Source organism: Acipenser ruthenus, chromosome 11 (assembly GCF_902713425.1).
Source record: "Acipenser ruthenus chromosome 11, fAciRut3.2 maternal haplotype, whole genome shotgun sequence".
Taxonomy (NCBI): Eukaryota; Metazoa; Chordata; class Actinopteri; order Acipenseriformes; family Acipenseridae; genus Acipenser; species Acipenser ruthenus.
The window spans coordinates 28758593-28782049 of NC_081199.1; positions in this window are offsets into that span (position 1 = coordinate 28758593).

A 23457-nucleotide genomic window follows, 5' to 3' on the forward strand; every position below is an offset into this window, starting at 1 on the left:
TATATATAATGTAGATGTATAATAAATAAATTGCATTTTTTGCAATTTGAATTGTCAGTGGTACAGTACTTATAATTCCAGTTAGTTTCCTCACTGTATCAATATGATGTATGAACAGATCCATATATTGTAGTTTTCACACACACAACAAGTATCCCAAGTTTAGATAGATATGTGCATTGAATAAAATACATTTGATAAAAAATGAATTTTACGACTTTGGGTAGCACATTTGGAGGATAAACTAAGCACTTGATTGGCACAGGGAAAGTACCCTGGATTTGAGGCGTCATCCTTCAAAATCATAGCATTATAGGAGGTTAATCCACCAGCATGATCCTTTAAATAGGCTTTGGTAAATACTAATTCATTGGAATGGCAAGTTGGGAGACAGGTCAAGTTGGATTAGCTTTCCAATACTCTAGCAGGAATAAGTTTTTGATGAAATTGCAAGGCTTGCATACATAAAGGACAGAGGAGATTACATCAGTTTATCAAGTAATTGTTGAAATCAATAGCAATCTTAAAGAAATCAAGGATCCAGAGTTCAGTGCAGCACATACTGCCCCATTAATTCCCTTTCCAAAATGGAAACACACTGTGACAGTACTTCAAAGCGAAATACATATTTGAGTCAGTTTTAATGATCTAAAAAGCAGCAGATCACAACTCTGTCCGCCTAAAATATGAAAACCTGTCCTGTTGGCTTCATTATCAACTGTAGAACAGTTTTATGAATATAATAAACTAAAAAAGAATATATTAAAGAGAAAGAGCTTCATTTAAAGTTGTTTTAATTGTTCCCTTACCTGTTTATAATGTCTGCAGACATTCTCAGTGGTTCTCATTGCAATTACTGAAATGCTGTGTTTTTTTAATTGTTACCGGTAAGTCTGTGTTAAGGGGTTTTGACTGCTCTTCATTTCTTCTTATCTGCCATAGACATATATGCAATGTAGACTAGGTACCTCTTTTTATTACTACGCACCAGCCCCATCTAGTGGACAGCAATGGATTGCTTGAAAAATAAAATAAAAACGGATCCAGTGGCAGATCACCAAAAAGCACTGTTTCTTCTAATTATAATAAGAACCACTTAGAATGTTTGCAAAAATCTGAAAATGATAAGGGGATAATAAAAAAAGGAAGTTATTTATTATAAATTATATGCAATGTTACATTTTAGCAACTGAAGCTAATCACTGTATATAAGATCTCATTTGTTGCAGAATTGACCTGGTCAGTTATAAGTCTGGTATGCCCTGCTGTGTCAGGCATTACTGATTATCTCAAGTACCAATTGAAGGAACTAAAGTAAACACAGTAATATAAATTACATGGGCTCAGGAAAATGTGTGCTGATATAATGTAGTAAATAGCTTCATGCTGTACATACAGTATTTGCGTTTAGCTTACCTTTATACTTTAATATTTATTGTTTTGATTTTTTTCAACATTGGTAGATCTAAATATTATTACAAATTAAAGAAATGCACAGTTAGAGATAGTGTGGAGTAGCGGTTAGGGCTCTGGACTCTTGACTGGAGAGTTATGGGTTCAATCCCAGGTGGGGGACACTGCTGCTGTATCCTTGAGCAAGGTACTTTACCTACATTGCTCCAGTAAAAACCCAATTGTATAAATGGGTAATTGTATGTAAAAATAATTTGTAAAAATAAATAAATAATGTAATTGTATGTAAAAAAAAATGTGATACCTTGTAACAATTGTAAGTTGCTCTGGATAATGGCGTCTGCTAAGAAATAAATAATAATAACATGAAGCACTGCTGTGGAAAGGAGCAGACACAGTTACAGTAATTCATTTTTTAGTAAAATATGAGGCAAAGGTTTATAGAAATACAAAAGTGATAGTGGATTCCCAATTTGCTTCTTTCTGTCTTTAATGAACGGTAGTCCTCCCTGAAGACAAACACTGACTGCTTGCTAATAAGAAAAGACTGCAGCTGCTTAGGTTTGTGACGTCTGAAAAGTGTCAATCAATATGCACAATTACCTAAGCACTGATGCAGGTAGTAGTCAAGCTCTATGGACCAGAACAGTGTGCAATGCAGTTACAGAGATAGATTTTCATAGTCATGTACCAGTGCATAAACCTCTGGTAACAGTGCTTCTGATCTGATTAAAACAAGACAACATCATGTTTTTGAATGGCAGTCATGGACTCTCAGTCCGTTCATTACAGCGTTTTACTCAGTTGTTATTATCATGATTTGTTTTCCCTTAAAGCACAAAATAGCCGTTCATAATAAACATGTATGCGTTATAAAACCCCTTAAATAAATGTTCATGGTCCATATTCTCAAACATTTTAAATTGTGCTAAGGTAACGTTTTTTTCAAGCTAATGTTAAAAATCTTTAAATAAAAAAAGTCAAATGGTTCATTTAAGAGTTCCTAGATGCACCTAGTTAGCTGTTTCTGGCTAGTTCTGTAATATTAGGATTTTGTGGTAAATGCTTTGTCAATGTGGCCCATATGTATTGTGCTAATAAAGTTTTGGAGTACACAGGTACTTTGTATTATGTGTAAGTCTGGCAAACCCTGTGAGGGCTCTATCTTTTGTTTATTTAACAAGATGTGCGACACAAAACAGACTACTTTCCATTCAAATTTAGATTCCCTGTATAAACATATTTTATTCTCCAATTACACAGAAAGGCAGGATATAAAATAGTTTTTGCCAGAGATGCCAGATTGTTTTTCCAGTTAAACAGCACAGATCAAAAGACTGAAGAACAGCCCCATTACTGAACTATTACAAACATATTTAGCGTTCTTTTAAATGGAAAAAGTTTCAGAAGGGGTGGGGAGGGGGGAGGCTTCACTGTTTATAGAAATACCTGGATAGATTTCAGAAGCTCGTTGCATAGCCAGTATCTACAGATGAACCCGCTTTATATCATGATTGCCGTGCAGGCATAATTCGTGATATAAAGTGGGTCATGATATAAACCAGGTTTCACTTTTGCCTATGACAGCACATTACGATTGAGAGAAAAAAAGAAAGAAAACTAACGGTGAATTAAAGAGCAGTGTTTTAATAATGTACATTTAGTCATTCTTTACATTTAAATAAATGCATATAGTTTACTACATGACAAATACATTATGTATCATTAACTCGAACAAAACAGTTTGTGTCATTATCTAAAAAAGGCATGAACTGCTGACTGATGAAAGGTCTTTTTTTTGTGTGTATTTGTATAAGACTGACTATGTTAAAGAAGAAAAATTGGTTGATGTTGGTGTTTTGTAACTGAACTCTATCCCATAACCGCCCACACAGAATTTGACAGGCTGCACAAAATGTCAGTTTATCAGCCGAGATGATTATTGGTTGTAGTTGCGTTGGTAATATCCTGTGGTTACTTAGTAAAGCCCGGCCATGCAGCATTTGACAGGCTGCACAAAATCGTGATAATAAACAGGGAGTGATATAAAATGAGTTCATCTGTATTTTTTTTTTCAATTATATTTACATACATTTACATTGGTAATGTATATCGAGGATGTGACATTTTTAAAGATTCTTACAATAATCTGATAAGTTTACTTACCCTGCACTTGGTGTTCCTAGTGGGCTGATGTACTAATGACATTCTGGCAGGTATACAGAATGTGTCAGGCACTTCCGTTCCTTTGAGACTTTGTCTATGCCATGCTAAATAATCATTGCAGGTATTCAACTTCTACCTAACATTCCCATCCAAGAATTGAAAGTAAAAAGCCTTACTATATTTTGGGTTACTTTGTAGGATGTAAATGGCTTTCATGAATTTGATATCCACAAAAGGGTAAAATAACAGATGGCAAAACTAAAATATCCAAGTTAACCAAGTTAATTTTTCACACCCCTAAATTTCATACTACAGTCATCACTCACATATCCGACCCTATAAAATGTTGACTTCAGTGATGGTTAAACGAGTGTGACGCATATCTGATTATTTCATTTTGGCCTGTTCCAACCCTTGTCGGTTTTCTCAGGGAACACAAAAAAGATACACTGTCAAAAATACATAGCTGAAAGGACTGTGTTTTAAAATAAGGAGGCGTCCATTTAGGTGTACTGTAGTTGGTTTTGTTGGTACAGTACTATATTTTCAACAGAAGAAGTATTTAAATTCAGAACCATATGATTCTGCAAATATCACTTGCCAAAATAGACGACTGTGGACACATGGACTGTAATACAGCACATACTTTTAAATCCAGTACGCATTGTAGCAGTATGTAAAATTCCCCATTAACAACCCAACAGCAAAATTAAATCAAAATGTTACCCATGCACAGAACTGCGTAAAACATAAAAGGCAGTGCAGTTTAGTAAATGATTTTTAAAAAATGCACCAGTTTCCAGAATTAAAACAGTATCCAAAGTCAGTATTCAGAATTGAAGAATATAGTGCTTGATAAGGCCCTAATGTTACAGTTCACTTGTAAAAGAAAATGCACAAAAGCAACTAAAGATCAGAGATTTAAAAAAATAAATGCATCACAGTATCTAAAACAGTTTAATTATTAACTTTTACATTACCGTAGCTTGTCTTGTTCGCTTTGTTTTTGCTTCATTTTCACCATGTGAAATTGGAGGAAGTGCTGTGTAACTGCACAATAAAGAGAGATTGATTTGGCATGGGAGAAAAATTGTTTTTAGATATTAGTTTCTTTATATCATGACCCACGTCTCTCGTTCTGCTTCTGAAAACACTAACCTTGATCAGCCAAAGCTGCAGGTTTATATACATGCGACTGTCTCCAAATGAGTAATAAATCAATCAATCTGGAGACAGTCACATTCTGGCAAGTTTAGCATGGATGGAGAATTTTAATCCCATCCATGTTGCAAAACAATTAACAATAAAATAATGTGTTTTTTTAACACACATAAACAATACATTTTAAATAATAATACAACAAATAACATACTACACACAGGGGCAGGGTGTACCCCGTCACGTGTATCTGGGTAACTGATATCCGAGTGCTGACTGTAGCCAGATCTCTTCTGCCACTTTACTAAAACACAGTGAACCATCAGCCTCCAATCAAATAGTTTGCCTGAAGAGATCTGAATGGTTTGCATGTTTGAACAGATTCAAGAACTCTGGCATCATATAAGCCTACCTGTGGAAGTGATCATCAAATCCAAGTTTGTTTGATTGCAATTATTATGTGTACAAAACACCCCCCCCCCCCCCCCCCCCATTATCTGTGGAACGTTAAACAGGAATATATCTTTTTAAAATAAAGAAAATTCTATTCTCAGGTAATGAATTATCTTGGTAAAGCAAAGCTGTGGGAAATCAGGCACTGTAACGTTTAGTGATACAACTATCTAATATATATAAAGTAATAAAGAACGATATTAAAAGAATCTTAAAGCACAACAAACGACATTTAGCAAATTAAATATCAGCTCTCCCTTTCAATTCTTCATTATTATTCAGACTTTTAAGACGCACACTATTAGAAAAAATTATTATTTTTTTTTATTCTGTCTTGAAGAAAGTGCAGAAGAATCAGCAAATATACTGTACCCAAATTTAAAACATCTTTAGGGAAAGCCATTGTGCTGGAATGTATTACCTTAAGTATTTCAATACAACACGCACCCTGGATATAACACACATGCCTTGGCTTGCATCTCGTATAACATGCATCTCTTGTACCAAAAACACCATAGTATACTATAGAAATATTATAACCTGACTATACTGTGCAGCATGAGTATAATGTGCAACCTGCAAATAAAAGGAAGCATGCTTTATTTGGAATATGATAGTACAACAGCTGAGCTGAGTATCTGCCATATTGAATAGGAAGCAGATCTTGGGTGAACTTGGCCTAGAACGTTAAGGTCTCTCTATACTGTGTATTTACATAGTAGTTACTTAGTCAATACATGTGCACTTACAATGTTATTATGCATAATTACAATGTACTTAATCTAAACCTAACCCTAACCCTCACCCTTATTTTATGAAATTGTGTACTTATATATATCATGCAAAAAGATTCACTGTAAATACACAGTAATTAGAGACGCTTCATGTAAGGTGTTGCCCACATTAATTAACTACAATTACAAGCAATGTCTTAAACTATTTATCTTCTAAACAGATAGATGGATCTTGACATTCCCTCTTTCTCTGCATTGTAATAAACCACTGTCACTTTTTTCTGTCTTTGCAATGGCAGCATTTGTACATCTTTACAGCCAACGTTGGAGCATGGTGATTAAAATGTACATTATCACAACTGTTTCTTGTTTATCTTGGCCAGTTTGCTAGTTAATTTAGTCACATTCCTTTAATATAAACAAGCTACAGAATTGTTTGCCAGTATTTGAATCCTTTATTAAAATGTTGGAGGACAATATTTTTCTTCTCAGCCATCCTTATCATTCCTTTTTTGTAAGGCTTATTATTTCCATTTATAAAACCTTCACCCATAAAATCAGAGTTTTGCACAGTCCATTTGTTTCAAGTAATGTGAAGGACTTAACCAAAAAAAAAAAAACAGTTGTCATTTCACATATTCCAACAGTATTTTTTCTGTGGTCTAATTCTGTGGCCCTGCTCTCTGTTTTAGTGATAACAAATCAAAAAGCTTTATCTTAATACAAATAAATCTAGGCTGCTGTTACACACTACACACTTCCGGTACTATATATTTTGTTAACAGCAGAAAAACAACATCTATCTTGTGTAGGAAACGGAGAGAAGCAGCTACACCAAATTGATTAAGAACAGATATCTGGCACACTGTGTTCTGGTACACTGCATTAATCCAACTGAAAAAGCAGATACAGGATAATATAGAAACATGTTTATGCTGATACATGTTTCTCCTCAACCTCTCTGATTGCCCAGATTGAGTCTCTAGACCCCGTTCACACTACTGTGCTGGCCCAGGGCTGCTTCAGGGGCTGCCTCAGGGTCGCCGCATATTTAGGTTTAAGACGCTTTTGCGCGTTCATAGATATACAGTAATTCTTGATTTGTAGCAGATGTTTCTTATTAATATTTATATATTTTTCAATGCAACACAGTAGCAAATTTCTGATTATATATATATATATATATATATATATATATATATATATATATATATATTGTAATGGAGTGGGTTTTCTTATTAAAGATATAGAGGCTTTAGGACCCTGGGGATTAGGAGAGGACACTCCATCTTGGTAACACTGAAGTAACAGGAGGCCATTTTGCTAAAGGCCTCCTAATTGGGTTAAATTATTTGTTAATTGTTTTGGCAGTGGGTGTGATTGGGGTAAATTAGAGCCAGCTGCCCACACTTATGACTGTGGGGCATATAAACCTCACAGTTGGTTAATTCAGGGCTGTCAGGTTGGAGAAGGCAGTCAGGTAAAGTGAGTACTGTGTGTACTGGATTGTAGGTTTGGGTCGGTAAGCAGCTTAGCTGCCCGACGCTCAGTCAGGGACTGTATTGGGTTTAGGAAGTACTCCTGAGAGGAGTTAGGTTTTGTTTTGCTTATTGTGTTTGGCTGTAATTGCAAATAAAGATACAGGCACTGTCCTGTTTAACTGAGAACAAAGTGTGAAACTGCTTTATTTTGTATCAGAATACGGGGCTGGTAAGAGCGGACACCTGGAACAGTAAATACAGAGTGCTGACTTTATCACAATATATATATATATATATATATATATATATATATATATATATACACACAGTACTGTGCAAAAGTTTTAGGCAGGTGTGAAAAAATGCTGTAAAGTAAGAATGCTTTCAAAAATTGACATGTTAATAGATTATATTTATCAATTAACTAAATGCAAAGTGAGTGAACAGAAGAAAAATCTAAATCAAACCCATATTTGGTGTGACCATCCTTTGCCTTCAAAACAGCATCAATTCTTCTAGGTACACTTGCACAAAGTCGGGGATTTTGTAGGCATATAGTCAGGTGTATGATTAAACAATTATACCAAACAGGTGCTAATGATCATCAATTCAATATGTAGGTTGAAACACAATCATTAACTGAAACAGAAACAGCTGTGTAGGAGGAATAAAACTGGGTGAGGAACAGCCAAACTCAGCTAACAAGGTGAGGTTGCTGAAGACAGTTTACTGTCAAAAGTCATACACCATGGCAAAACTGAGCACAGCAACAAGACACAAGGTAGTTATACTGCCTCAGCAAGAGCTCTCCCAGGCAGAAATTTCAAAGCAGACAGGGGTTTCCAGATGTGCTGTCCAAGCTCTTTTGAATAAGCACAAAGAAACGGGCAACGTTGAGGACTGTAGACGCAGTGGTCGGCCAAGGAAACTTACTGCAGCAGATGAAAGACACATCATGCTTACTTCCCTTAGCAATCGGAAGATGTCCAGCAGTGCCATCAGCTCAGAATTGGCAGAAAACAGTGGGACCCTGGTACACCCATCCACTGTCCGGAGAAGTCTGGTCAGAAGTGGCCTTCATGGAAGACTTGCGGCCAAAAAGCCATACCTCCGACGTGGAAACAAGGCCAAGCAACTCAACTATGCACGAAAACACAGGAACTGGGGTGCAGAAAAATGGCAGCAGGTGCTCTGGACTGATGAGTCAAAATTTGAAATATTTGGCTGTAGCAGAAGGCAGTTTGTTTGCCGAAGGGCTGGAGAGCGGTACACGAATGAGTGTCTGCAAGCAACAGTGAAGCATGGTGGAGGTTCCTTGCAAGTTTGGGACTCCATTTCTGCAAATGGAGTTGACTATTTGGTCAGAATTAATGGTCTCCTCAATGCTGAGAAGTACAGGCAGATACTTATCCATCATGCAGTACCATCAGGGAGGCATCTGATTGGCCCCAAATTTATTCTGCAGCATGACAACAACCCCAAACATACAACGAAAGTCATTAAGAACTATCTTCAGCGTAAAGAAGAACAAGGAGTCCTGGAAGTGATGGTATGGCCCCCACAGAGCCCTGATCTCAACATCATCGAGTCCGTCTGGGATTACATGAAGAGAGAGAAGCAACTGAGGCTGCCTAAATCCACAGAACTGTGGTTAGTTCTCCAAAATGTTTGGGCCAACCTACCTGCCGAGTTCCTTCAAAAACTGTGTGCAAATGTACCTAGAAGAATTGATGCTGTTTTGAAGGCAAAGGGTGGTCACAGCAAATATTGATTTGATGTAGATTTGTCTTCTGTTCACTCACTTTGCATTTAGTTAATTGATAAATATAATCTATTAACATGTCTATTTTTGAAAGCATTCTTACTTTACAGCATTTTTTCACACCTGCCTAAAACTTTTGCACAGTACTGTATATATATATATATATACACACATATATATTATTGACTATTTTGACTTAATGTTATGGTGTGTAATGGGGTGATGGTCCGAGCTTACCCCCACCCACAATCACATTATTCTCTCAAAAACACAGATTGTATTTAAAACGCAGGGAACAGCAACTTACTAGTGTTCACAGGTATAAATATGTATTTTCATAATGGATACTTCACTCAGATTGCAAAGCTTGTATATACAATGACTGACATTCACAAGACAAGCTCACGACTGACCAACTCATATTACTGCTCCCTCCTAAGAAAAGACAAGGCATTAAATAATGATGAATTAATTATTCAATAACCGGCTACACCTGGAACAATTTTATACAAAAATAAACTCTATTATTTAACATTCATTCCATTTACAATAAACATTCATATATTTTACATTACACATGTTTCTTCTCATTATTATGAAATTTTGTTTAACCTGCATGAATACTGTCTTTGTTTACAATCTAAATACAGCAAGACACTGTCATATATCAAATACACTTTGCTCAACAACATACACGAGACATAATAAACCGCTGCTCTATAGACAGCAGAATAACATTAACAATAATAATCACATTAACAGTCATTGAAATATTACAGTGAAAATACAAATTGTAACACTTTCAAATTCTAAGCAAGTTACAAGCTTACCAGTGCCATTAATCAAATATTACAAACAGTTCCCAGATTGTCGGGAGATGCTGGCGTTGAGCACAGAAAAGAATCCCAAGTTTGCTGTTTGTTTACGTTGCGTTTCATTCAATTTATGTTTAGTGCTTCCCATGTGTTCTACAATCGTCTGCCTGCGAGGGTAATCTATAGCCTTGCAACATGAAGTACAAAACACATTACCATCGACGTGAGCTTCATCCTTGCCAAACTCGTTGAGCCAATTTTTAGGGGTGATTGTTATTGTTTTCAACATCTTTGAACAGCTCTGGATACTGACTGAAGTAAACTGAAGCCTCATTCAACACTGAACTTGAATACCGGAAGCAGTTTAATTAGACAGGTATGTTTATGTAAATTTAAAGCAAAGTTGCCTGTGTTAATGTTTATATATGGTTGTGGCAGGATGGCTTGCAGTGGTGAGGTGTGGTGACGTCACGGACCAGGAAGTAACAGAACCACAACAATGGATGGGCGGGTGAAACTGAACACAATGGCGTTCAGTTGATTTTATTAATAAACAAAACAAAAGATTTAAACAAAACAGAAACCAAAGGGCACGACGGCCAAACAAACAGACAAACAAGTAAGTAAACAAGTAAGTGTCGTGCTGGCTAATCCAGCATGTTTTAGCAATTGTTATTTTCTGTCTCCTCTCTATCTCCCCGTACCTCCTCTCTGTACACCCACCCTGCAGCACGGACAGCTGCAGGTTCTTATACTCTGGCCGAGGGGTTAACTAGCTGCTAATTATCTTATTACCCCTCGGCCACAGTCTGCACGCGTTTGGTAAGGATGCGTGACTGTCAGCTAGTTAAATAATCAGTAGCTGATCAGTCACGCATCCTCACAGGTTTTAAATTATAAATAATAAGAAAAACGCGGTGCTGTTATCCGCGCCGCAAACAATAATACAAATAATAATAAATAGGGGCGGGACACTCCACCACAGTGGTATGTGTATTGATTTGGTTATTATCAAACAAACAAAAAAAGCCTTGCTTGTTTTTTGCCCCTCCCCAACTGTAATCGACATCATAGAAAATCTGCATTTTTCCTTGTTATTCCACAGCAAAAGGATTCCTATGATCCCTGCTACTGAGCTACATAATCAAATTGGTCATGCGATACGAAACAGCGGCCCGAAGTCTGTTTTGCGTTCATATATATGTAAAGGCCGGCCCTGGTCTCGGATTGCAAGCCCTGGGCCGCATCGAAATGGTGGCCTAAATCTAGGCCGGCCCTGGGCTACCTTTTCTTTTTTGGAGCGTTGACATATGAGAAAAGGCGGCCCTGGGCCACCTTAAATCACAAGTGTGAATGGGGTTTAAGAATGGGTTTAGAGACTCTCTTCCCTGCTTTTGTTTAAATAGAAAACCTATAGGCAAAAAAATATGACTGTTACTGGAACAATATATCATTGTAGGTCTCACTAGCTAGACGAGCACTTCATTGTTTAGGCCTGTGGCTTGAAAATATAGGTATTTTAGCTTTTAGATTAGCATTCACAGCACAAATCCTTTTCTTCCATTTATGGAAGGCTGCTGCACGTAATCCAAATAATGCCTTGTGACAGGATGACAGAGGTTTGAGACTCAGAGACAGTTTTAAAGTTCAAAATAAAGTTTTTTAATAAACAAAAATAATCAAATAAATAGGCACAAGGGCCAAACAAAAAGGTTTTAAACATAAAATAAACAAAACAAAAAGCAAAACTTACAAAAATAAAGGTCTCCAGGCTGGGCGTTGCCTTCACTGGATTCAAAACTTACCAAAACAGCACACACAGAAACCCGCTTCTTCTCCTTCCAGAACTCTCTCTCCAACTGGGAGGCTGAGGCCTCCTTTTATGCCAGGTGGCTAAGTCCATAATTGAATAATCAATTGACTGATTGCTCCCACCTGACACAATCAACCTGGGCAGGGAGGAGAATTTAACTCCTTCCCTGCCAGTATTTTTAAGGGCAGAGCCCTGCTCTGCCACATACCTCAATATAGCATAGAGAAAAAATATACCACCGAATGTTTGGTGGCATTTACAGTATATACTTTACCATGTATAACTTAAACATACCTCACCAAGGCTATTAAGCAATTATAAATCAGAATCTCTTTTTTTGTTTCTTATTTTGTAAAGGCTTTTTTTTGTTTCATAGTTTTCTTTTGGCATGTATTTTTCCTAACTTTCTCCACTAATTTGCAAACACAATTAAAAGGTTGATTAATACCAAAAGTCATAGATCAAAGAGTCTTAGAAGTGGGGAATGGCATGTCCACAGTATTTTGATAGTATCAACAATCAGATGTATACAATTAAATTGTACTGAAAATTAATGCACTCAATTTGTACTTGAAACATAATAAGACAAATTGGTTCAAGATGAAGCCTCTTTGAGCTCAGTTGTAATAATTACTGCATAGTTTTGTTTTCATATGAGTAATGCACAGATACACAAGAAGGAGTAAATAAGGGAAGTACCTTCATTAGATTTGATTTAATAGCAGCCTGTCTGCGCAGATATGTATTTTTTTTCCATACAGTAGGTGCTTCCATTTTAGTTGTTTTTTTCTCTTTCCATAAATTCTTAATTAGGAGAAATAATTGACATTAATTAGCTGGGCCATTTGGTCATTTGGAAAAACAACTGTCAGAAAAAAGGTGATTCAAGAACATGCACTGAATACAATTAAACAATCTTTTAAAATCAAATCCACATATAGTTTCTCTTATACCCCCACCATCCCTCATTTACAGCCCATAAGCCAATTTATTTGGAAATATTACTTTAAATGTCCTCATTTGCATAATACCTAATTACTGTGTATGTAGACAGTTTATATACCAATAGCCCAAATGTTTTAAAAAATATAAATATTGCGGTTGATTAAATTGATTTAAACAGTGGCGGATTTAACGCCCACCACTGCTAAGATAAATGTAATAAGGGCCTTTATGTACCATGGTTATGAAAATAAAACCTACATAAAATGCCAGGCAAAATCATATTTGAATGATTTAAACAATGGCACCGTTTAGATCTTCTCAAATAATATACACAAATGAATATATAAATACCTAAAAACACAGTGTGCATTAGTTTCATGAAATTGATTCAAAATCTGAATTAAATGTGCAACACAAATCATGTCTTACTATTCATGCCTACAGTATTGTGACAGGCTGGCTGCAGGGAGGAACTCAGACCAGAGAGAGAAACACACAGACAGACGGTGGTGATGAGTAGCTGAGTGCAAATGGTAGCACTCAGCGTTTATTAACAAAATAAAAGGTTTAAACAGAACACAAAAACAGGACACGGCACTTCACGCCAAAATAAAGAGACAAACAAAATGGACTATACAGTAAACAGACACACAAACAAACACGGCGAGTTTTAAATAAACAAGTATCGTGCTGGTCCTACCAGCACGTAATAGCAATTGATATTTAAACTAACTTTTAGATTTATTTCTCCTTCTCTCTCACCCGTTCTCCACTCTCGAACACCCAACCCTAAGTGAGTGAAAACATGCTGCTTTTATGCAGTTGTACCGAGAGTCGATTGCTAGTCAATCATTCAATTGGAATCTCGGTACAACTGCACGTGAATTAATTAAAGTGTACTCCCGTGACCACACATTACATTTTAACCAGCACGTGATGTGATCTGTGCCATCCTCGTGCCTAAATACAAATCTACATTTTTAAATACACGTGAAACACAGACCCGTTTATATCCCGTGTACCAATCTCTATACACCAACATTAACACACGCACCATACAACACATAACACACAAATGCACACAGGGGCGGGGCACATTGCCACAAGTATATATTTAAATGCAAGTGAAGTGTGAGAGCAAAAGTTATTTCAGATTCCAGCTTTGCAAAATATATCTGTCAATCAACACACAAAAGCATAAAAAAATGCCCTTACTGTCCAACACACAAGAGACAATTTTTCTGTCAAACTGTTTCCCCACAGTGTAATACTAATGCCAGTTTTTGTAGTATTTGTGTCATAGTTATTAAAGAGCAATATAAGGTTATTTGTTTTTTACTTCACTTTGAGGACAAGGTAGAGATAGCCCCATTAATGCCTGTCATTTTCTGAACTGTAACATCTATTGGCTGACACGGATCTGTGACACTGACAGCCATTTAAAATGCATTGGACATCAATATTTGTATGAGCAACAACTCTCCTACAGGGTGCTGAATGCAGGTATTATCTTTAACCTTTTCAAGGGTTATCTTGAAATGTTTCAGTCTTTTAGCAGTGAAGAATGTGTTTTCTTTTAATGTAAAATTCAGAAATCATGAGTTAGTGACTGTGGAAGGGTGGTGGGTGATTCACTGACACACAGGAGACAGAAGGTGTACTTGAAGCACCGCACAGGTGCCCAGTTTTATTATGCTGGGTGTAATGTTTTCTTTTAGCCCGCAGAGGGTGCTGTTCACCGTGGTCTGCCTACCAGCGATGATAAAAACAGAACCACGGAAAAATACCAGATGCGGTACAGAACAAGCGCGGGCGCACTTACAAGTGCTCAAACAATAATTCACAAAACCAAAGGCGAAAGTAAAAAGGAAAATAAAACACAGTAACAAAACTACAAATAAAAGGTGCTGCACTTCGGCAGCGTTACCCCAGCCGTCGCTAGCCGCACGGCCCGGGTCTCCGTCCTACTCTGACCGTCTCCTCAGTCTACACTGGACTACACAGGGGGTCTGCCCACGGGTTCCCCACTAATATTACGTTTCTTTTCTTTATCTTTTTCGTTTTCTGTTTGGTCCCGGTTTTCTCTCGATCCCGAGCTCCCGTACTTCCCGGTACGTCTTTTTAAAAGGGCAGATCTGAGGAAACAGCAGAGTATTATTTTATAGGGTAAACAATCCCATTAAGGCCCGCCTCCCAGCCACTCAGAGAGGGGGAAAGCGCACACACCCTCTTCCCCACCTCTCCGTGTCACCGCCATGACTGGCAGGCAGACCCCACGGGACTGCCGCTCCCTTCCTGCAGCATCGTGCATGCGTCAGACGGCCAGTCCAGATCTCTCCCTGTTACAGTGACCCTGGATACTGTAATCTACAGTCTTATGCTCTGCTCTGCCTGGGGGTGTGTGGCAGGGCAGCCCCCTGTACATGTATATTTAGTACGTATTTGTGATATTTATACATGTAATAAATATTGTGTGTGGTTTTGGCATGGATTAAAACCCTTCCAATGTAAGATATAGTGTACTTCCCCTCCAATTGGGGAGGCCAACCAAACATGAGAAAATGTGTGTTTGAATGATTGCTGTCCTGCTATTTCTGCCACTAGCCAGCCTCGGCCGCAATGCTACCCCTTCCATAGTGGGCCATAAACAGGGCTGTATTTTTTTCACAGTAAAATATGGCTTATTTCATGGCATTCCATGGTCTAAAAATAGGTATTTCAAGATATTTCACAATTAAACATTTATAAAAGCAGACAAAAATGTATTTGTCACATTCAAAATGTATAATTATACAACAAATATTTAAATGCATATATGAAAAATAGTTAATGCTAAATTGCAGAATATTTCTAAAACATAAATAAATGTAAAAATAACAGACATGAAATGCCCCCTTCATGTATTAGACAGCACGATCTTTAACAGAAATATTTCCGATCTTTGATGCAGCTGGTGTCTTTTCGCTGAAGCCATTTTAAAGAAATCGTGCAACGTGTTCAATAATTTACCGGAAAAGAAAACAAAACCGGCTGCCATGTTCCTAAATGCAGTGTAACAGGTAGTGCATCAATAAGGCAAACGTTTCCTGCATTTATTTAAGTGATAAATAAATTGTGATAAATAAAAAGTCACTATTATTTCAGAAATCCGTGATAACTGAAAAAAATACAGCCGTAGCCATAAATATTAGCCCAGTACTAACTGAACACATTTCTTGGGAAAATAAAAAGCTTACAGAAATAAACTTACAAATTAAGGGTGCTTTTCTCAACTCTATAACAAACATGAGACATCCCAAAGCGACAACCACCCAAGTAGTGGAAAGGATTCTTCATTTATAATGGCTTGCAATGTAGTAAAGTGAGAAGGGGAGGGGTTATCACGCTTCTTCAAGTTGCTGAAAAAGAAAAAATTAGTTAAGACAACTTGTGCTACTAGGTTGTAAGAAAATTGATTAATTGAGGATGGCTGTTTTAGTAAGAAGCTCAATGAGTCTTTATTGGGCATTGGGCGTGCAGCCAGGGATTTCATTTGTGTTCAGTGCAAGTCAAATGCACCAACAGCAATGAATACTAATAGACGGGCAAACATCATGGTGACATCTTGGGTTTTACCATGGAAATTACTTCTTGTTGTGTTTACTGATTGGGTTGAAGAGGTCTATGGAAACAAGAGAGAAATAATAAAGAGGGATTGTAGAACAACATGGCTCAAGAGGAATGGGGGTAATACCTTACAACAAACTTGGTCCAGTAGAGGTTGTAAATCAATTGTAGAACTTGGACTAACTTGATAAAAAAAAGGACAAGACTTAAAAAAACTATGCCAAATTGTTCAGCCTGTACACTAATCCAGAAATCTGTAAAAGAAAATGTCTGCCACAGTATAGACACATAGGATATGGTTATCATTATCTTGAATTATATTAAATACTTAAATTATGTGTTTGGTTTTGTACTGCTCACTATATAGTATATTGCCCTAATTGCTATAATTAGGAATCTATGACTCATCCTTAACTTTAAACCCATTATAAAGCAAGGAATAACATACTTGTGACTAGAAAACACAGTATTAACTGGTATCTAGTGTATCTATCAGGATGCTTTGTGTGTGAGGAAATGTTAGTCATATGTTTCATGGTAATCCATCTAACCTGTATTGATACTAGTCAAGAAACTGATGAATTATCTTTGTTTAATAATTTCCTCATCAGCGCTGTCGACTAGAATCCATAGTGTGCTAGTGCCTCACATGCCCTATGGCAGAAAAAAACCCCAGCAGAAACAAAACTATCAGTTAAATATGTAAGTCATTTTTCTTTTAATTGCTTGGTGCAGCACAGCGCATATGCAGCAGGTCTTAAATGCTGCATCTGGAGAGATAAAAAAAACCTGCTCAATTTCCAGCAAGACTGGTTAGATAAACCCAATTTATGTTAGGTCACATCACAGATCATTCTAAAAAAGCTTCTTAAGTATATGCTAATAATTAGAAACATGTTGTGCTTGTTGGTTGATTAAGATAGCATGCGTGTCAAACGTTGATTAAACTGTGATATTATGTGAAATCCTGTGAAAAAAATAGATCAGTTGTGGGTGTATGTGGAAGAGGGAAGCAAATTATCATCTCTTATTGCTTTGCATTAATATGATTCTCCATAGTGCTGAAATACTAAAATAAACTTAATAAATGCAACAACAAATATTTGAACTAGAATGGTTTTTAAATGTCTTCAAATATCACTATAGCTGTTCTGTTCTTTTTGGGCTTGGTTTTGATAAAGGGATCACAAATTTAAAGGAAGATACGGTAACAAGAACGACCCATATTAGATACAGTAAAAAAGCTAGTGTATAGAGTTTTCACCTGGTAAAGGCACAACTGCGTCCTGGCTGTGCAAACTTGCAGGTCTTTGCTGGGGATAGAGAGGCAAAATTGGCAGCGATTGAATCACCCCACCGTGCTACAGTGTCCTTCACTGGCCAGACTCTAGAGTTCAAATAACCATACGATTTCCATTACATTAGAGTAGGTGTTAAAACTTCATGCTGATATTCAGCTCTCGCCAAGATAAGCACCAACTAAGTCAGAGATTATTTTACTGTAAACTCATGTGATCCATCCGCGTTTCCTTCCACCTGATGATGTAGGTATCCTTATGCCTGGTGTTGATGGCTGAAGTGTAATGCTGGCTCCAGGGATCAGCCTATTTTGCCTCCCTGGAGCATCAGCACACACAATGGCTGCAATGCTGGCTCCAGGGATCAACCACAGTGCGGCCTCCCTAGCGCATCAGCCTGACAACCGTCTGGACTGAGCTGAGTAGGGTACTTCTCTGGGGTCTTCAAGTGGGCACCTTCCATCCTTGGTGTATTGTCGACTAGCCCACGACACCTTAAGAGAGTTCGACAGTGATTCTGGCGTCCCAGCATCACCGCCCTCCATCTCCCACTCAGCTAAGCCCATCTTACTTACCTTCCTTTACAGCAATGTTTTTTTTTCTACTGTGCTTGAGGTCCCCAACCAGAATCTTTTTGTCTCAACCAGAGCCAGTTGATGCTCCTCTCTGCTGCTTCAGATAAGTTCTTCACTATGCATTGCAACGCTTGACCACTGAATCCGATGTCTCTGAGAAACCGGGTTGTGGAGTGTGCCACAAATCCTCGAAAACCCACCTCCACTGGGTAAACCTGGACTCTCCATCCTCGCTGTTCCGCTTCAGCAGCTAGTTGAGCGTACCGAAGTTTCATACGCCTCATCCATAGCATCCTACCGTAGCATTGTTAACTCTACCAGGTGAACCAGACGTGCTGATCCAGACCACAAGACAATATCTGGTCGAAGTTTAGTGGTGGCAATCTCAGGTGGGAAAATAAGCTGTTGTCCAACATCTGTCAGCATTTTCCAGTCTCTAGCAGCTTCCAGGTGTCCTAGACGAGTTTTGGTTTTAATACCTTTGCTTGGAGGTTGCTCCCCTGCGCGGAGGAATGTTGTTCTTTGTGTGTCATGTATTGCTGGCATTGTTGGCAACCTGTTGGTCATGCTGCGCTTATCTTCCAATGCTAAGGCCAAACATGACAGCACCTCCTTGGCTAAGACCCACCTTACATCCTGTCAAAATGTGTCTTAATGTAGCTGGCGATGAACACAAAGGACACCAAAGATCCTCTCCTACCCATAGATTAAGGTTCTGTGTTGACCTGATCAGTAAACTGATCCTGCTCTGTTCCATTGTCCATAGATCTCACCAGCCGATCTTGCGTTGTTCCACACTCTCCCATCTCGTCCATTCTCCCTGCTTGGCCCGGGAAACTGCCTTAACGCACCTCATCCTCTTCTCCTGTTTTTGCACCTCATTGACTACCAGCTTCCTCTGTTGAGCTGGGGTAGCTTTGTGCCATGTAGGAGGAGCTGAACTGAGACCAAGACCCCCTCTTCCATGCTGTACTTGCCCCATGAGATCACTGATACGAAGGGCAGCCTTTGTATCTTACACAGCTTCCTTTGCTGCCCGCTTTCTTCCAGTTTTCAACACAGGTGCTGCCTCCCTCACACATTCGCCATGTGACTCTACCAGTGTCATTTACAATCGAACCTTGCCGCACTTAAACTCCTCGGTTAGAGCTGAGACTGGCAGCTGCAGTATCCCTTTACCATACAGCCCCACTCTGCTGAGGCAGTGTGGAACTCCTAACCATTTCCTGACGTATGAACTGATTAACGCTTCCAGCTTCTTTACTGTTGTCAAGGAAACCTCATACAGTGAGTGGCCAAAGAAGTCCTGGCAGTAGACTAAACTGAAAGCACCAGAGTTTAAGTTTGCCTGGTAAAGCGCTGCTGTCTATGCTCTTCAACCCTTGCACTGCTTGTTGTCTCACTTCTCCCACATGAACTATGTCCTTTAGGTCCCCATCATACCATCTCCCAAGACTTTTCACAGGCTTCTCAGACACTGTTGGTATTGCCTCACCGTTAATGTAGAATCTCTTATCCAGTACTTTACCTTTAATTATAGAGATGCTCCTTTACTCCAGCGTGCTACAGTGTCCTTCACTGGCCAGACTCTAGAGTTCAGGTAACCATACAATAATATTTGATACTGAAATATCATGTTTCTGTCAAAAATATCATTACTTCAGTTGCCTTCTTTTCCGATTACATGTTCATTATATACATCATACGTCAACAACAACCCTAATTCCTGGGTCAGTAACACTCAACATTAGATGTCACGAAAGGTAGGAATGTTGGAATCAACAATTGGGTAATTAAACTCCATCTATTCTGTTCTTTAAATATGACATCACACAACGTTCTCTGCCAAGTGTATTACTGAAAAAACAATTCTAAGCAATCATGTTTTTTCCTTTCCAGGAACGTTTGATTTCCCCATGATTCCAAGCAGTCTGGACAAAACAGCACTGTAACTATGCAAGTAGCACCAGCCAAAGGGGGGTTTTGTGTCGTTCACACGAGCTGCAGTTGCGCTGGCCATTGAACCCAGTCTAACCTCCCTCTCAATTAACTCTGCAAGGGTACAGAAGTGTGAGCCTCCAGATTAGCTTTCATTCCTGTTTGTGTTAGGCTGCGACTGCCAGAAGAAACATTCCATTTCCCCATGGCAGTAAATTATCTGCTGAAGAATGGTCCCATTATTTCTGAGGTTGCTTGTGAGCGTGAAAATGTTAGGCCTCGCCCTGACCTGTGAGTGAGCAGAATGGTCAATTGTGAATCTTGGCAAGAAAGGAAAAAAAAAAAAAACTTTGTAATGTAATTGCTTTTTAGACTGAGGTTTAAATATACTAGGTTAAAAACAAACCGATGCAAGTACATTAGGGAAAACATGGTAGACTTTAATTGAAAGGGCTTCGCAAATAGCTAGAAATCTATGAGCTACTTTTTGCATTTGTTGATCATAACTTTATTTTTAATGTCTTTCCAAAGAAGGATTTAATCCAAGATAATGATTATGAAATGCAATTTATATTGACTATACATTGTGCATTATAATTGTACATACAATACACTCATTGTTTTTCTGTAGTATTATTCAGTTTTGTATTTTTATTTATATTAATTAGAGCTGTATATGTGGACCTTGTAAGCACTTTTTCATTCTCATAATTTACCTTCACTACTTTTGCGGTACTTCATTGTGCCATTTAGTTTCATTTCTAATTTCGTATTCAAAGTCTACGAAACCCATTAACTAATCAATATAGATTTGTGGCAGTTAACCTTGATGTACCGTTTAAAGGTTTTCTGCTGCCTTATGAGTTAATGTGCTCAGCCTTTATGATTACAGTAATGTGCTGTTATAAAGTTGTGAAAGTGCCTGCTTGTTTTGTAACTTGCTGCCTGTCTTGTCCCAGGGTGCCTCAGTAAGCAAGCTATGGTTCAGTTAATTGGGCTTTTCAATCTAAAATAAATTGGTGAAATAAATGAATGAATTAATAAGCTGCTGCTGCTTCGCATGTCAGTCGACGTGGAGGGGTAATTGGAAAAGCCATGCATTTTCTGTACTGGTGCTGGGTTAATACTGAAGTAATTGTGGGTGTCAACAAGACTCTTCACATTTACAACAATAAGAAATGTAACATCATATTTATCTGTTTGTGTGATGACCCTGAGATTCTGTCACATAAATATGTAATGGACATCCTGCAGTTGTCACCAGTGAAGATTTAAAGGTTTTGCTGGCCAAGTCAAGATACACTGCTACAAACTATTTAAGTGTCTTGTCACTTTTTTTTGCAAAAGCTGAAGGCTCAATTAATTAAAATGCACAGCCAATCCTAGAAGCACTAACTTCACAACAGGCAGGGTATAACGATGGTAGTGCTGCCCATGGAAAAGGCTTTGCTATTAATTTGACCTGTTTCAAAACAAAAAAAAATAAAGCACAGCACAGACTGAAGGAAAATGACATGGACAGACATACGATTTGAATGTGAATCAACAAAAACACCTGGATGTGTTTTTCTCTGAAAAAAAGAAACAAGCAAATATTATGTAAGAGTTTTAATATTTAAAAAAAAAAAAAAATGAAGCAGATTTTTAAGAACATGTTGCCACTTGCTGTCAACATACCACTGATTAACGAAAAGACTTCTCAGTTTTGTTAAGAAATCAATATTGTTTCTTGTGACAAGATGGCTTTGGTGGTGATGTCAGTCCAGAAAGGAACACGCAGACAGGCAGTACTGGCGGATGAAACTGAGGCGCAATGGCGCTCAGTGCTTTATTAAACAAACACAAAATAAAAGATTTATACAAAACAAAAACACACAAAACAAAAGGGCACGTTGGCCAATCAAACAAACAAACAAACAATTATACTAACAAATATTGTGATGGCTGTTCCAGCACAATAGCAGTTGTTTTAGTTTTTCTTTTACCTTTTTATTTCTCCTCTCCTTAACTCCCGTTCATTACTCCCTGAACACTCTCTCCCCCGTGCAGCCAATCTGCATGTCTTTTGTATTCTCGCGGAGGGGTTAACTAGCTAGTAATTATCTTATTACCCCTCGGCCAGAGTCTGCATGAGTTTAATAATGATGCGTGACTGTCAGCTAATTAAATACTAAGTAGCTGATCAGTCACGCATCTTCATGAGGTTCTAAAAACACACAAAACAATAACACATAATGGCGGCGGCTTTCGTCCGCGCTGCAACAATAATAATACAATAAATCATAATAATAATACAAAGGGGCGGGACACTCCGCCACATTCCTTTAAAACCCAAGTGTTTTTTCCCTCTGTTTTCTCATATTTACTCTAACATTTCCCCAAGATTGCCCCCAGAGAGTCCAGAATAAGCAAACTTCTGTAAACAAAGCAGGATCAAATTTACTTTAATTACAACCAGTCAGTGTTTCCATGGCAAGAATGAAACTATGTAAAATGTACAATGAGCTCCTACACTACTTCTACAGAATCCTGTTTTAGGCTAGGCTAATTAAGGCTTTGATACTGATTAATTTAGCAGGATGTCTTATTTAACACTAGATGCCCTGCGGCAGTCATTTTGGCGGTTTTTGGTTTTAAAATGTAATTTTCTCCACTTGTGTAACACATATGGAGCTGTGCGTTCATATACCTTTCTGTGCGTATGTATCACATATTCTCACAAAGCATCAAACGCAGGAGTGGAGAAATAACAGGCAGAAATAAAGGAGATATATTACATTATACCTAAAAGCCCCGGGAGCAGTCACTTGACGGCCACACAGAAAACAATAGTATTTTGATTATACAGAACGGTATTCTACTTTATTATTTTTATTTACCAGTCTGCAATGTAACTTTTTAAATGCTGGCGCCTGCAGGCTTTTTTGGTAGGTGCCACTTTGTCTGTGACTTATTCATTACCCAGGTTACTAGAAAGGTCACAGGCTACCTGGAAGAATTCATTGTCTTCCACAGTTTCACGAGAGAATACATGAGAGTTTACACAAGAGGATAGTCTTTCGTATATGTTATTTTCCTATGAATAATAAATAGAGAAAAATGAGTCAACAAAGACGCATGACTGCTGAGCAGTGCTTGCAGTTGTTATGGACTGTATCTGAAGGTGATTCCGGAGATAAACAAGGTATGGAAAGCAATGGAAGTGACTCAGATGAAGAGTGGATTGGTGTAGAAGAGGGGTCCAGCAGGACTGAAAGTGAGGACAATGCAAGTGAAGGTGATGATGAGGTGCCAGCTCCC